The following is a 16555-nucleotide window of genomic DNA, read 5'->3' on the forward strand; positions in this document are numbered from 1 at the left end:
GGGAGAGTTGGGGGATGTGTTAAGAGGATAACTAGAGGTGAATTAAACCGAGGGTCCACTATACTGCAATTTCCAACTCAGTTTATACCGAGGCTAGAGTCATTCTTCTCAAATCCCCAGAAGCTCATAGAAACGAAAATGTAATATTACTGACAACAGGGTCATCAACCATTGTGAGTTCTGAGTATCAATAGACAGCCTTGTTTCTTCTTTCCAGTACAAAATTTCAAATTTGGTCCCATGAAAAGTCTAGGAGTCAGAGTCTCATAAATAACCACAAATCTACTCATTGTGCTCTTTGTTGATCTGTAGCTGGCATCTGAATACATGAATTCCTCTAGGGTGAGAATAAGATTCTATAATCAAGCTTACGTTAGTTTTGCTTTTCATGTATTTTTCTTTTTGGTGAGTGAACTGTTTTATTCCTCTCGTTTTTCCACATTGAACTCTCAGTGTTGCAATGGGTCTCCCACAGTTCCAGGCAGTTATTGGTTCTTGGGGGGAAATGCTCCTGTGGCATTATTGATTGCAGCCCTCATGAGAAGGACAGTGATTTACTATGTTGCTTCCTGTGCAGCTGTGAATTTGCTGTGTGATGACAGGGCCTTCAGTGGCATCCTCAGTCTCAACTTGACAAGACAGAGATCTAGAGAGTGGACTAGTTGTATTGAAAGGAAAGTGTCCTCACCCCAAATCACATTCTGTCCCTCAAACTAAACCCAGGTCGGTGAGAGGTTAGAGAAAACATGATTAAGAACGGACTAAAGGGTGATACTAAAATTGACGCTGTTCCCACTGTCTTCCAAGGCCTCCAACCCCTGACTTGTCCTCCTAAAAGCTCATACTCACCACCTCTTTATTTTCCTAGGCTTTTCACAGCTGCCTGCTTTCTCACCCACACTGTCAATACTTTATGCTCTGTCACAGTCCGCTCAGGCTGCTGTAACAAAATTCCACAGGCTGAGTATAACTATAGAAATGTATTTCTCACAGCTCTGGAGGCTGGAAAATCCAAGATCAAGATACTGGCCAATTTCATTCCTGGTAAGGCTCTTTTCCTGATTTTCAGAAAACCACCTTCTTGCTGTATCCTCACATGTCAGAACAAGTAAGAGAGAGAGAGAGCTCTCATGTCTGTTCTTATAAGTGCACTAATAAAATATAAGCCCTCATTGTGAGGGCTTCGCCCTTGTGAACTCATCTAAATCTAATTACCTCTCAAAGGCCCCCCTTCCAAATACCATTGCATTGACGATTAGGGCTTCAACACATGATTCTGGACAAGCATTCAGTCCATAGCACACTCTAACATTGTATTTATTTTCTTGGCTAGAATATCAGAATGGGCACTTGACCTTAGGCAGCACTGTGGTTTTGGACTTAACAATTGTCCATGTCAATATTCAGTTCTGAAAAGAGAAATTAAAAACTTATTGCAGACGGACTCCACTACATCATCACAGATGCATCACCTTAGTCTTTATAATGGTTATAATAATAGCTACCTGGTATTGAGAGCTTAATATATGTCAGATATTATCCTGAGCACTTTGCAAACACAATATAACTTAAGATCAATATTACCACATTCCATGGACTGGAAAAACTGAAGCCCAGTGGGGTCATGTTGCTTTGCCAGTACATACTCAGGAAGTACTGATACCAGAATCCCACCCAATTTTGTCTCTTATACTCATATTCTTAACTGCTACATTCTACATTCCAAATGCTGAAAAAAATGTAAATCTTAGGAACTCTGTCCAAAGTTCTCAGGCTATGATTAGTGATATAATGTCCACACTCCTCTTTCTTCCTACTGTACCTGGGATGTTCACCCCAGTACCAGCTTATCTTGTCATACCTCTTAGACCCATTCTTATGCATTAAAGACCCTGGAGTCTCCAGAGCTCTATGGGCCATCATTGAGACTCACTGAGATGTAACCTGGTGCTTACTATAACAAGGAATTTAGAATCGATTCTTATATTTTAATTTCCTCTGATTCGTGTTGCAGGTCCTACCTCAACTGGGAGGACTAGATCAGAGGACAAGTCCTCTTTTTCCATCAGAGCTATAGTAAAATCACTTCAAACACATCCACTGCAGTCTCATAGAGTGTAGCCTCTCATAGGGAGTGAGCCAACAAGGATAATGATATGTAAAGTGGGTGTTTCTGAAATTACCCTTGTTGCCATGGTAATGTGCCTGTTTGTTGTATGTATAATGCCATTATTCTCAGTTGATCTATACAGCTTGAGTTTTACATCAGTGATACTTTTATCTGAGGGCATGATACTTTTTCTTCATGTAGAAGCAAGTAGAGCGTCGTATCCAGTATGGCTTACCACCATGGACAAGGTAAAAATTTCTCACAATTTCCAGTATTCTGAGCAATTTATTTGTTGATAGATATAACTGGCTATCCAAACATGGGTAAATTGCATTTCCACAATTATTCATCAAGGCTCTTATAACTATTTCAGATCCCCATTTAGCTAGGTTGCTTTCATTTCTAATTCACCAAGGTTTAGAACAGATTTGAGAGGCTGACTATATCAGGTTTGGGGTAAAGTAGAGAAATAGCAGACTTCACAAATGCCTACGTTTTGTACATACACATATATGGTATTACCAGATCTATTTCTGAATAAAGAGACCCGCCACTCCGTCCCTCTGACAATTGTTATCAGGACTGAATGGCACTCAATTTTTATCAAGCCTCTTCTCTGAGTTACTGAAGCCTCCCATAATATCATCAAGTAACTAAACATTGTCATGCATATAGCTCTCACTATTATCATGAAAAATAGCAAGCAGCTCTCATGAGCTTGCACAGAAACTGTGGGAGTCAACATCCCTTTCCTGACAGCTTCATATCCACGCCATTTCCTTTTATCTGGCCACATAGATAAATAGAAAGATAGACTATTCCCTTTATATCTATTGGTAAATTTTCTTTCTAATAACTGCTGAAAACTTCACTCCTGTAAGCAGTTAGTCCTGCTGGTTGAAGAAAATTGATACATTATCTGAAGTAATAGATAAGTCTCATTAAGAAGATGGAATAGACTAATTCCCAGCATATCTCCCATGCGTGGGAAAACTAAATTGTGAAGTAGAGCAGTAACACATCAATTATCCTTTCTGCATGGAATTAGACGAGTCTCACTGCTGCTTTATACCACATTATGTAATTTTTTATAAGTAACCATTTATGTCAGAGTACCTCAGTTTGCTGCCTCATAAAAATAGACAGCTAACACTTCTAGCTTACTAATCAGACTTATTCCTGAAACTACTTAAGGAATTCAGGTATTCCATTTAAAATTTATGTTGCTACTTAAGGAATCCATATTCCTACCAAGGAATCGTTATTAATATATACACCCAAAGAGTGGGTGTTTAGTATTAGCCTAAAATCAAATGCTACACATCTGATGATATCACAATTTTAATGAAGATTGGTTCCTACCAACTAAAGTGAAGCTAGCTATTAGCATTCAAAATTGAGCTTTTGGAGCTCTTGTGTTAAGTAATGATTTATAATCAGTTTATTTTAAATAGTCGACAGGTTTGGCATATCAAGTTATCATATGTGAAGTACTTGAAAATAATTCCATTTCTTTGGTGGTTTAAATATCTCTCCCATAATGTTGTTTACACAGTTAATTTTTATTAGCAAATGTTTTTATATGAGACTATAACATCCCAAATACAGAAAGTTCACATCACAGAGGTTAAATTAATGGAAGTGTTCATGTGAGGACTTTGCTTGCTAAATTAAATAACAAAGTAGAAGACGTATTTGTTTTAATTTGTGTACTGTATAATGACAACAAATAATGACAGTAGAAATGCTTTCAAATTATAATGTGATATTTTTAAAAAGAAAGATATTATGGTTGTATGTATCCTCGTTTTAAAAACATCTTAAATATTAATAGAGAGAAGAAGAAGCATAAATTCTAAAGGTTCTGAGTCTAAGATCAGTTTTACTCCAGATATGATAAGAGAGAGAAGGACAAAAGTCAGAAGGGAAATTCCAGAATTGGAAAAGTGCTAAAAAAAAAAAAAAAGAAAAAAAAAAGAAAGTCTCCTAAGTGAGAGACATACTCTCAATCATAACATTGCTGCTATGCTGCAAGTTTCACAATTCATACGCGTTAGTCTGCTCAGGCTGCCGTAACAAAGCACCGCAGACTGGGCAGCTGGAGCAACAGAAATTAGTTTCTTGGAGTTCTAGAGACTGGAAGTCCAGGATCGAAGTGCCAGCAAGGTAGGTTTCATTCTGAGGCCTCTTCTCATGGCTTGTAGGGAAACTGCTATCTTGCTGTGTGCTCCCATGACCTCTTCTTTGTGTGGAGAGAGAGCAAGCTCACTGGTGTCTCTTCCTATCCGTTGGGACCAGAGCCCCACCCTCATGACATCATCTAACTCTAACTAGCTCCCAAAGGCCCCATCTACAAATACCATCAGAGTCGGGCTTAGGGCTTCAACACATGAATTTTGGAGAGACATAAACATTCAGTTCATAACACCATGAGATTGAGTGCTATTTTGTTTACATCCATGACAAATCAAGTTAACAAATATTTACTGAGCTGATACAGAAGGCAAGTCACTAGACTTGTGGGGAATAGAACAAAATACATATTTTAAGATCTTTGTCCTCAAGGAGTTTACAGTTTGGCTGAGAATACAAGAAATGCACAAGGAGAAAAGTAGATATCAAATATAAATAATTCAGAATGAAAGGAGAGATGTCACAAGGTAGTATGTGGTTCAATACTAAATGGGCAGTACTCGGGGACATTTTTTCAGAGGAGACGAAATTTGGGTCCTGAGAGATGGCTTTATTGGAAGTAGGAGAAAAGGCCCTTCTGTCATTCATTTTTTTTATCCATTATTTACTAAGATATATTCTGTGATAGGAGCTAAAAATTAATAATTCATAATATCTCCCTTCAAGAAGGCTAGCATCTAGAAGAGGAGAGGAAAATGCCACTAAACTCAAGATCAAGCCTAAACTCCTCAAATAACTTACAGGCCTTGCTTCTCCAGCATGGGTCTGGGCCTTCCCGTATCTGTGCTCTGGTCTCAGGGAACTCCTCTCACTTCCTCAGAATGCCTGTGCTTTTTCCCTGCTGGGCCTTTGCACAGCTGTTTCCTTGATACAGATTACTCTTTTCTCAGTTGACATACCTTCACCTGTCCTATTCATTCCTCACTTTTCACCTAAGGCAACATTTATTCCAAGAGGTTGTCTCTAAACTGCCCATATTTCCAAAACCAAGGTTTGGTGACCTTTTGCACAGTGTCTTTCATTGTTCCACACCTTTGAGAGCACATAATCACACTGTACTGGAATTACACAGTACTGTAATTGCAGGTTAACGTGCAAGAAACAGTTTTTGTTTTGTTTTGTTTTTCCCATTTATAGAAACATTACAGCATATTCATGATGGGAAGAAGTTAGAAAGCAGATTTCACTTTCAAAAATGTCTGAAATGAAAAGAAACTGATTGTTTCCCTATGGTTTCAGTCACCTGGATAAAAGTTCATATTATATTACTGTCTTAACAATCTTTAATAAAAAAATCAAAAACATTATATCAGAGTTGGGATAAGGCTAAATATAATATGATACATCTAAAAAGTTAAAACATAATTTTTAAAAATCCTTTAGACTTTTTATCTGTGAAAATGTGAGTAAAATATAGTAAAATTATTTTCCTAAAGTTGCATTATTATTGGCAATCTAACTCTTGGCTAAGAGTTTTAATTGAGGGCAATAAATTTATCCAACTTAAATAAAAATATGCCCTGAGTTTTTTTAAAGTATATATCAATATACAACCTCTAACGTTGGAGATGTTATTTTGCATCATCCAGTTATTAAAGTACCTACTACAGCAGTTCTCAGAATAATGAATTCCTTCCATCCGTTTAAATTATTATGCAATTTTTTAAAGTTCAGTATCTATGCAAACGTTCAGAAGAATGTTTGTTCCTTCAAAGAGTATCCTTCTCCATAATCTTCTTTCTAACACTGTACCAAAGATACATAGCACAATCTTTATCCATTTTACACACAGCACACACTTCAAGATCTCACTTCTTTTAATGTTTAGTTGTCATGCTCAAAAGTATAAAAATGTTCATAAGATATATGCAATACACTAAGCAAAATAAGTTTGACTTTATGACACTTTTCATAAACATGCATTTGAAAGGCCTGCATAAGATTTTGTATTGCCTAAAGAGTGACTCTAAACAGAAATGATCACTGCCAGTTTCTCACTGCAGAATGAAAGAATTTTCCCCTTTACCCTATAACCCAAATATCACACTGAGCTTAAGGATGAAGCTGACATTTTAAAAGATCACCAAAAGTGTTCTCTTTCCAATTGCAATTATGCCCTCTATCTCAGTGGGAGTCATTGTCTGGTCTTCTCAGCTCTCTAGCATCTTTCAGGCTTGCTTTCATTATCCTGATTATCTATTCATTTGCCGCCCAGCACTCATTTTATGAAAGATCATGTCTGCCATTTCTATAATGAGTGCTTGACTTTTACTGCCAGCATAAACACATAAAATATATAATAATTAAAGTTCACTAGTCACCAAAGTCTTGAGATACGTCATGCTACTAATTTGATTTTTCAAGCAATTGCTTCTCTGCGAACAAGGCTGATTTTTTCCCCTTAGGCAGTGCAAGATTTATGATAGAAAGAGATGGCTCTAACCTAGACAGATCAATTTGAGTGGGCACCATCTATATCAACTTTAAGGTTGATCTTCAACCAAATAACATATCTATAAAGTATGATGGTTCTTAAAGCCAACAAAAATTTCATCAATATTTGAACATAAAAATTGTACTAAATGTTAAAGATTAAAAAATGCAGTTTTCAAAATAGTTAAGTGTTATTTAATAAATAGAGTGCCTTTTATGAAGTATAGTTTAAACTCTAAAGAAAAAGTTCATTGTGATAACTATGGAAGCCTGCATAACATAGGCTGGAAACTTTACAACATGTTGACTTACACTGAGTAAAGACAAGATTTGGGAACATTATTTCGTTTGTTTGTTTGTTTGTTTGTTTGTTTTTTCTTACCACTTTCTTTTGGCCTATTTCTCTCTTTTTGAACAGGAATATGTACCCTATGTTTGTCCCACCATTACATCTTAGAAGTAGATAACTTATTTTTATTTCACAGATGGGACTTTGACACACTGGACTTTTGAGTTGAAACTTTAGGGATGGAATGAATGTATTTACTTACAAGAAGGACATGACCTTTGAGGGCCAGGGGCAAAATGCCTTGGATTGAATTGTGTCCCCTAATGTGCATGTATTGAAGTTTAATCCCCACTGTAACTGTTGAGAGAGGGAAATTCTAGTATGGTAATTGGAAGGTGGGGCCTTGAAGAGGTAATTAGATTGTAAAGACCATGCCCTAGTAAATGGGTTAATAATGGTGGTCATGCAAGTGGTTCTTTTTTCTCTCTCTCTCTCTTTTCTATACAAGCATTTAATTTTATTTAGTTTTTTCTTTAAGTATGCAATTAATTTATTTGAAACATTTTTTAAATGATGTTTTACAAAGCCTTTATTTATTTTGAATGTATTTCCTTGTCTTGATAACATTGGCAAAGTTCCATAAGTGCCTCATGATAATGAATTCATCTAACGTTTCCTCTATTTGCAAAGAGATTAATGAACTCATGCGATATTCATGTGGTCCTCTGGGGATATCAGGATGTGTTACACGAAGTGGAAGTGTAATGTTTATAAATGGATACAATGAAATACATGTTAGCCAAGGGACTTGAGCACTCGAATTCTCAGTTAATAAAGAAGCAGGAAATATAGAGGCAGCTTCCATTTATACAGGTTTTCTACAGGGATAACAAAGATCTTGATTGTGTATTCAAAGACAAAAAGCACTGAAGCCAGAAGACGAGTTTGAGAGCTGACTTGACCACTTACCAGTCTCATGGCCTTGGAAAATTTTTTTCACCTCTGAGCTTCAATCTCCTCAGCTGTAGAAGGAAAACTTAATAACATCAGCCTTTTTAAAGCCTCTTACAAGAGTAAGGGCGGTGGGTGGAGTGATCAGATAATCAACCAATCAATCAATATAATCCTCCCTCACAAGTTTATTTTAAGAAGTAAATCAAGTAATATGCAATGTTTTTGATAAACACGTTATAAACTTTGCAGCATCACATATACGTTTATTATTGCTATTCTTTTGGAAAATAGGCACTCTGGATGAAGTTTACAGTTTATTTCCCACCATGGAAAAAAGAATGCCTTAAGAAGACATTCGTTACTACATAAGGACATGAACAGTTTTCTGAATAAGAAAACCAGATCTGACCAATTAAGAATTTTATCAAATTAGCTTTTTTCAAATTTGAAAGTTAGATATCAGGTTTGAAACGACACAGGAAACTTCTTTTTTTATATAGTTCTCTGATATGCAGCAGACTTCACCAATAACTGAGTATATAATTAACTTCAGCCTGTGGATTCAGCCCTGCAGCGGGGAGCTGGGCAGGCTACTTCACCTCACTGGGCAGGAGTTAAATATGATCTCATCTCCCAGATCCTTTCCAGTACTAACATGCTGTCATTCTCATTAGGCATGTATAGTAATTCTTTACCATCCCCGAAAAACTTCTAATTAATTTACAGTATTTCTAGTCACACATAATTAAAAACCATTTTTATGTCTTTTGATTAAAAGAGACACCATCTTTTCTGCCTCAGTCAATTGTCTTACCCATTCTTAATAAATCATAACCACTTCCCTGGAATTTCTTTTTAGGAGCATAATATCAGCTCATATCCCCTTGATTTCAAGTTAAAGCTACCGCTGCCTAGAAAATGATTGGGCAAATGTGGGACTCGGATGACAAACACTATCTGATCTTGAATAAGCAAAGCAGTCACCCTTTTGGGACATGAGAAGTCCCAGTCTCAAGATAAACACTCAGATGTATATTTCAGGATAATCAGAAAACCAAAGAAATCCAAAATTCACTTGAAGGCTTATGCTGCCGTTGTTAATATACAGTGTGTACATGAAATTCTTTCTCAATGTGGTCAGATACAAAATCACCACATAATCATCTGTACTCATTTAAAGATGTGCTCATAATAGGCATTATTACATATTAATCAATACATATTAATGCACAGTTGAAAGAACACTGGAATAAGAGTAACGATCACTGGATCTAAGACAGACTCTTAAACTTTCTAATGATGTGACTTTGGCTAGGTCATTTAACTCTGATCTTTATCATTAAAATGGGAATTTGTTGATTTCATAGAGTTATTTGCTCAGAGTATTCTGAAACAGGTCAGCAACTGTAGCCAGCAAGTCAAATCTGCTCCTGACCTATTTTCATAAAGCCCATTTGTTTGCAACTGACTGTGGCTGTTTCCACACTACAAAGGCAGAATTGAGCATATTCAACAGAGACCATGTAACCCACAAAGTCAAAAATATTGGCTATCTGGCCCTTAACAAAAAAGTTTTCTGACCCCTGGTCTGGAAGATGATGTTCATGAACTTACTTGAACACCATAGAGTGCTATTCACCTCTGTGATCTTAGGCAATCTTAGTGGATTGGATTTAAGCAATTGATATTTGGCTCAACTAGCTGAAAGAACAGTTAAAAGTTCAATTTAAACAGAGGAAATAGCCTCTAGTAGTTTCCCTTGAGCTATATGGTATTACTGAGGTATTAGATGTTATCAATAAATACGGGTGTCTGTTGCATTTAATGCTATGAACTGATCACTAAGAGATTTTGCTTAAGAGGAATGATTGATGCCTGATTCACAGGAATTTGGTAGAATTTGTTTTCAATAACTGATGTTCAAATTATTATATCAGAGAAGACAATCAGAGCACCACTGTATTTAATTGCATAAATCTTAATCCTTGATAACTGCTTTTGCTTTAATCCAAGTTTACCTACATTTTCCAACACTAGAATGAAAGAAATAACGAATGGATGAAATATCTATTGAACTGAATGAAGCTTTTCTGAAAAATCACCTGCATGCTATTATTTATTCTCAGTAACCATGGAGAGGAAAATTTTGTGAAAACCCAGCAAATGAACTTAATAATGTTGGTATTCTAGGCCAAGACAGTTCCACTTAGTGTGTCAAAAAATAATTTTTTTTAGATATTCCCAAATTTCTTTCTCAGTAATAACTGACATTAAACATTACTGAGTAATGGGAATCTATCCTAAATATCTTTTTAAATTTTGTTTACATAAAACTATAAGAATGCACAAATAAAATATTTTTGAAATATTAAAATAGTGTATTTCATCCTTATCAAGTCCTAGCTCCAAGGTGCCTCAATACTTCCAAACTGAAGAAATGCCTGGGAGGTCTCATATCATACAGTTTCTATTATTATGTAACTAGAATTCTCTTTCACCATGCCAGGCCAAGAAGCTTGAAGACTTAGGACATAAGAAGGATATCCAGGAGGAAAAAGGAAAGCCCCACCTCTTCTAGCCACAGGTTTCTAACAGAGGGCAGAGGAGGGAGATGGGCATGTAGAGGAGCATTAGTTAGACTGAAAGGCACACAAAGAGTAGAGGATCTAATGCTTCCCTTCCTGTTAGTGAACACCAGGCTCTGTACCAACAGAGAAGACCTCAGAGAGTTGAGAAGCCACAGCTTCATGGTCAGGAAAAAGTAAAAGTTCTATTTTCATTCCCAGGCCTCCCTTACTGCCCTGTTGTATGAATGCTGAATCAGAGCATATGGACCTGCCTTGGGACCCTCCACGGTGAAAGACAAGGTGACACCATAATAGAGTATAAAGGTCCTCAGAATAGTCAGGAGCTAGATGAAGAAAATGGCAGAAGATCAGAAGGGCACACAGCACCCCAGAGAGCCAAAGGAGGCCAAGGCAGTAGGGAAGCGCCCACAAGCCCTGCACGAGCCAACATTAACCTCCGCAGACGTTAGCAGCAGTTACCAACTAGTGTCTATAGACTGGACCCAGGCCCACCACACCTCAGAGGAGAGCTGCCAAAGCAAATCTGAGGAACAGCAAGAGACCAGCAGCTGCCCTTCCCCCAAATGCTGATACCATCTTGAAAAAGGGCAAGGGAAAAGGGGAGGAATTGGAAGGACTGAGTAATTCCCTCAAATAGATGGAGCTAAAGCTAGAGACTTTAAATTATTAGATCACATTAAATTTTAAATCATATTGAGCTAAATTTAGTTTTGTTCCCACTGTTCAGTCCTCCTGAGGAAGATCAATTAAGTTATAGAGAAAAGCTATATTTCCTTTGCACACCGAAATTGTAGTATGAATAAATTTGCAATCACACTACCATTTATATTGTCTGATTTACAGGAAACATACTGATGACAATTTTTCTCCGGGTCTAACACATCTCTGAAACAAAAAGATCGCTTTTCTACAAATAGTTACATACGAGAGTCTGCGTGGGGTAAAGGAGAAAATTGTGTGGGACCTGAGTTCCACCTCCAGCTCAACTGTTCACTATACGTGTGTCACTGAAAAGTCACTTAATCTCTACAGCAGTGAGACTGTGTGTTGAATGTAAACAATGTGGGGAATGATTATTCTATATTTCTCAGTCTCCTCATCTATAACATGGGGAGAGGGAGAGAGGAGAAATAATGTCTGCAGTCTTTTCTGCTCTAATAGTTATGCTTCTAGGTGGTGGGAAATCTGATTTCTATAAAAGAGTCACAAGATTTCCTACAGATATGGCCTCAAGAAAGAAATACTGCACTTATTTTAAAAAATAAAAATAAAAAAACTCCAACTGCCTCTAAATTCTTTCCTTGTAGAAATGACTAAAAAGTCAAGTGTCATTTTTCTCAGATGGCCAATAACTTTTTCGCAGTTGGCTCAGCAGGAATTTACCCAAAGGCCGTGATCCCAATAAAATTTGAAAGGAACCTATAGACTTCTACGATATTCAAAGACAAAAGGTTATTACCTACGTGAGATTGGAAATTTGCATCCATCTCTCAGCAACCTATTTCGTTCATTCAAAATTAATTTGAAAATCATCTCCTAGAGTAGTGACGAAAGATGGTAAGTGATCAATAATTAGTGCAAGTCCCACACACGAATGAGGATATTATCTCTGAAGTAAGCAAAAAGCTTTTTAAGGTGAACATCTAAACCAGGTGAATATTTTTATTTGAATGTGAAAGAAGGATCTTTTGCTTCCCTACTCCCTTCTCCTGAAATTTGCTCATTTATATCAATAAAGAATTCAATAATGCAGTATTGATGTATTAACCATTTTCAAACTACAGTTAGGTTTTACAGACTTCTAAAATTTTTCTGTTCAATGAGATTGCAAGTGTTTTAATACTTTTGGAAAAAAGTAGGAAGTACAATGTTCTTGTCAGTGAATCAATCATTCACTGATTCATATTGGCATATAATTCTTCATTAAGATGTAGGTACCAGAACAGGACCAAGGAAAGAACAGTAGTCACACATGCTGACACTAATAATTCTAGCTTTCAGGGTGTGGTAGCCTCCTATGGGCCAAGCAATGAGCAAGATGCTTTTTATATGTGGTCTCATTAATTCTCATCACAATAACCTTCAAAAGTGTGTTGTCATGACTCTGGGGTAAAAATGGCAGGAATTTTTTCTGGCTACATTCCAAGAAGAGGTTTTAGCCATCCAATTGTTCATCACTGTAACATCAATTGTTCACCAGTGTAATAGCTAACTTTATTTCTAATAGTTTGTTTACAGCACCAAGCAGTCTATACTTAACATATTTCAAACCCACAGGTTTACCCTAACTGCAGTAACTCTTTACACTATGTGAGCAAAGACTGCCATCTTGTGGAAATTGCAAAAATATTATCATTCCATGGAACCAAAAGTTTCCTTGTGCTCATTAAGAATTTTGCAAGTGGATTCTTGCATTGTTACACATACACACATACACACACACATCATTGTTGCTTATAACTAACAGGTAAAGCTTCCCTTTAACTGCGTTTTTAAGTCTCATTTTAAAAGCCTAGTGCCTCATGAAGATTTGAAAAGAGAACCCTACTCTTTATTTATTTTAAGAATTCATCTTCTCTGTCTTCAAGCCAGTGCATTACGTTTTACTAAACTTGCTTTACCCAATCCTTAAATAGGGTTTTTGATAAATAATAAAAAGGAGGGTGTGGTGAGACCTTTCTGATGGAATTTCCAGGAGCATTTGATTTTGTGGCAAGATTTTATGGCAGAACTCTGGGCTTAGAGAACACTTTCATTCCCTTCCAACACTTTTATCCCAAACCAGCCTGGATTCCTGGAATCTGTTGTGGGCTGGGCAGAGCTTCACTGGTCCCATTTCTGTGTATATGGCCAAAGAGGGGGTCTCCTGCAATGCCTGACCTGTGCTGCAGTGACCATGAAATCAACCGGACGAAGAGATCTTTGTGGCATGGTGATACTTGAAGGCATCTAGAGAAGACCCTTCCCTTTTTCCTCTCAGCAAACTCCTATCACCCAGCTGGCTGAACCTAAAAATTATGTAATTAAACAAATACTTTGGATTTAAGACCTTTAATTTCTACTAGAATTGAAATGGGCTATGTATAATAGGTATATATTAATAATTATTTTTAAAGCTAAAATACTCTCCAGGTTTAGAAAAAAATAAAGAGACAGAATAAGTGAATGAAAATGGGGGTTCCAGAAACCAACAGGTAAAAGAGCAGGCAGTAATAAGTTCCTGAATCAATGAAAGAATTAGTGAACATACACTGAGGACATTAAAAAACAAAACAAAATGGTTTCACAGTGTTGCCCAGGCTATTCTGGCTGAATGTGCAGTTGTAGCTTAGAACACGTTTTGTACCCAAGAAGATGCCTGGCATGAAGTCACTCTTTAAATATTTATTGAATGGACAGATGAATAAGGAGGCAATGGAATAACCTAGCAAATAGCATCAATGATAAGAAAAAAAGAGTAGGATCTGAGGGCAGGTTCATTTCCCAAAACCTGTGTTGAGCATCAATAAATATGCACCTGCTCCACATTAGGCAATATGGAGGGTGGAGAGCTTGCATTCTAGAAGGGTGAACAGACAGTAATTGAGTGACCACAGCAATTATAAATGATGTGAAGTGCTGTGAGGGAAAGCTCTCACCCTTTCACAGATACCGAGCAGTACAGTGTGGTAGGAGAAGAGCAGCAAAACTTGGGCTCTTATTTTGTGCCCAGACATGTTCTCATTAAGTAAATGTTGCTATACTTTCCTTGTATATCTTCATGTACTTATTAACTCAAACTTACAAATTATTTGTTCAAAAATGGCTAAATTTTCCCCTCAAGGCATTCAATGGTGCTCTGACTACCTAGTGGCCTTAGGTAAGCAAATACCTATGGATTTGCCATTATTTTTTTATTATTATGGTAAGAACACTCAACATTAGATCTACCTATTAATAATTTTGTAAGTGTAATACGGTACTGTTAACTATATAACTATAATGCTGTAGAGAGATCTCCAGAACTTATTCGTCTGTATAACTGAAACCTTATACCTCTTGATTAGCAATGCCAACATCATTTAAATGGTATTCATGAACAGGCCAAGTAAGTAACTCTGATGCTATGATTATGTATTTGTATGATAGCTAACACAGTTCTGGAAATTCCCACAAGTAGTTGTGTCTGTGGATCAAGGCATTATTTCTCAAGTGTATTCCTCAAACCCTAGCTCCATGGGTTATGAATATATGTCACTTGGGAAGAAAAATGAGGGAAGGAGAATGAAAGTCAGATAAGTTTGGGAAATGCTGAGTTAAACAAAATCATACAGGTTTTCTTTTCTGCAGGCCTTAGCAAGCTGACATCTTTGTAAATTTCCAAGAGGATATTTCTCAAAGTTAATAACTACAAGACCCTTTTCTCACAGAGGCCCTCTAGGTATTATTTTTCTGTGGAATATACTTTTGGAAATTCTGGAAATGCAAAAGACTTTGTCTGGGACAGAGGCCAAAATGAGAGTGACATATAACCCATTGATATTCATAATCATTTAGTAAATTTAACTAGTCAGTTAACTGCCCTTTTAGAGCAACACTCTGAGGAAACAGAACATTAGATCAGTTTCATAAGCAGTGAGGAGAGAAGACCAGGTTGTGGGGAGGCTCCTGTGCAGTGTCCATCGTGGAGTGCTAGCGCGGGACACTGGGGCTGTGGCTGTGGGAATATCCACGGGAGGTGACAGGGCTGAGAGACCAACTCTCCATCACAGCCCCCAAGACTGGTCTCACTCTTGTTTAATTCTGGTTGAACATTGATCCCACCCCCAATACACAAAATCTTCTTCCCTTTACAATTTTTCTCATTCTTCCAGCCATGTGGATGACATAAAACAGGTAAAAAGGTAAAATGTCACCAAAAATGAGTAATTTTCCCCTTCTATATTGGCATAGTTCCTTTCTCTAAAGTTTTAAGCAGTCTTGCCCCAAATAATCCAAGACCCAGGGCAAGAGTACAAATGCAAATAATTTTTACATATCTTAAGTCTAGCTATGTAAAAATTATAAATCAAGCTAAAAACTGCTAGGCAAAGTATATTCTATCCTCATCCTGACAAATGAACCTTCATCACCCCTAGGGGGCCAGGTGCACATTTCTAATTCGTGACTAGCCGGGAGGTCTGCACTGACCTGGGGGAACAGGGACCCCTCTGGGCCCCTCTCTTCCCACCTCCAGCAGTGTACCGCATGGTGAAGGGTCTTCCACACAAAGGTGTGTGCTTCTGAGTTTGCACATCTGAGCTCTGCCACATTCTCTCCAAACACCACCTATAGACCTATGGTGCACCCTGGCTATAAGATCTGCTGCCAGGAAGACATCCATGGAATAAGCCTCACAGTCCCTGGAAGAGCAGTGAGCTGGCCAGGAAATTCCAGGGAACCCTGAGGACGGTGCACATCTGGACAGGCACACAGCCTTGGTCTGACCTCTCTCGCCCCTTGAGAAGGAACACAGCTGGCAGAGGGCCAGAGCTAGGGAGGTTAAAGCCGAAGGCATACTTGGCACTGAGAATAATTCCTCTATGAAAATCACACTCTAAAAAGCTGCAGTGTTTGCAGCCACCCCCAGACTAAGGGGGTGGAGGAGGCAGAAGAAGAAGGGTGTTTCTTATGTGAATTTAAGTACTTCTGAAAGCCTCTGGTCAACTTTTCTTCTTGTTCTCCAAGGTAAGATTACTTCCCCCTTGGCATTAAAAGGAAAACTAGATCAGTTGTGTAAAAGACCGAAAACAATGCATTTTATCAACTTCAAACTTGTCCCAAGGCTTTCTCCCATACTGTGTTAAATAATAGAAGTCTTTTTAATTGAATTTCTTTGTGTGTAGCATATGCTGGGCAACATTATGCCAGTATCTTGCTCTAAGCCGCAAAATGTTCTCATAAAAGCATTAAGATCCAGAGTATCACTCAATGTATAGAGAAAAACAGAACTGCAGCAGCTTGAAACCA

General features: G+C 37.5%; 1 protein-coding gene across 2 annotated transcripts in view; it reads left to right on the forward strand.

Annotated features, from left to right (window-relative positions):
* Window positions 1–16555, forward strand: part of GRID2 (glutamate ionotropic receptor delta type subunit 2) — a 1394934-nt gene that overhangs the window by 1374758 nt on the left and 3621 nt on the right. The gene's annotated exons all lie outside the window — the stretch shown is intronic.

The sequence above is a fragment of the Cynocephalus volans genome, chromosome 9 (genome assembly GCF_027409185.1).
Source record: "Cynocephalus volans isolate mCynVol1 chromosome 9, mCynVol1.pri, whole genome shotgun sequence".
NCBI classification, from domain to species: domain Eukaryota; kingdom Metazoa; phylum Chordata; class Mammalia; order Dermoptera; family Cynocephalidae; genus Cynocephalus; species Cynocephalus volans.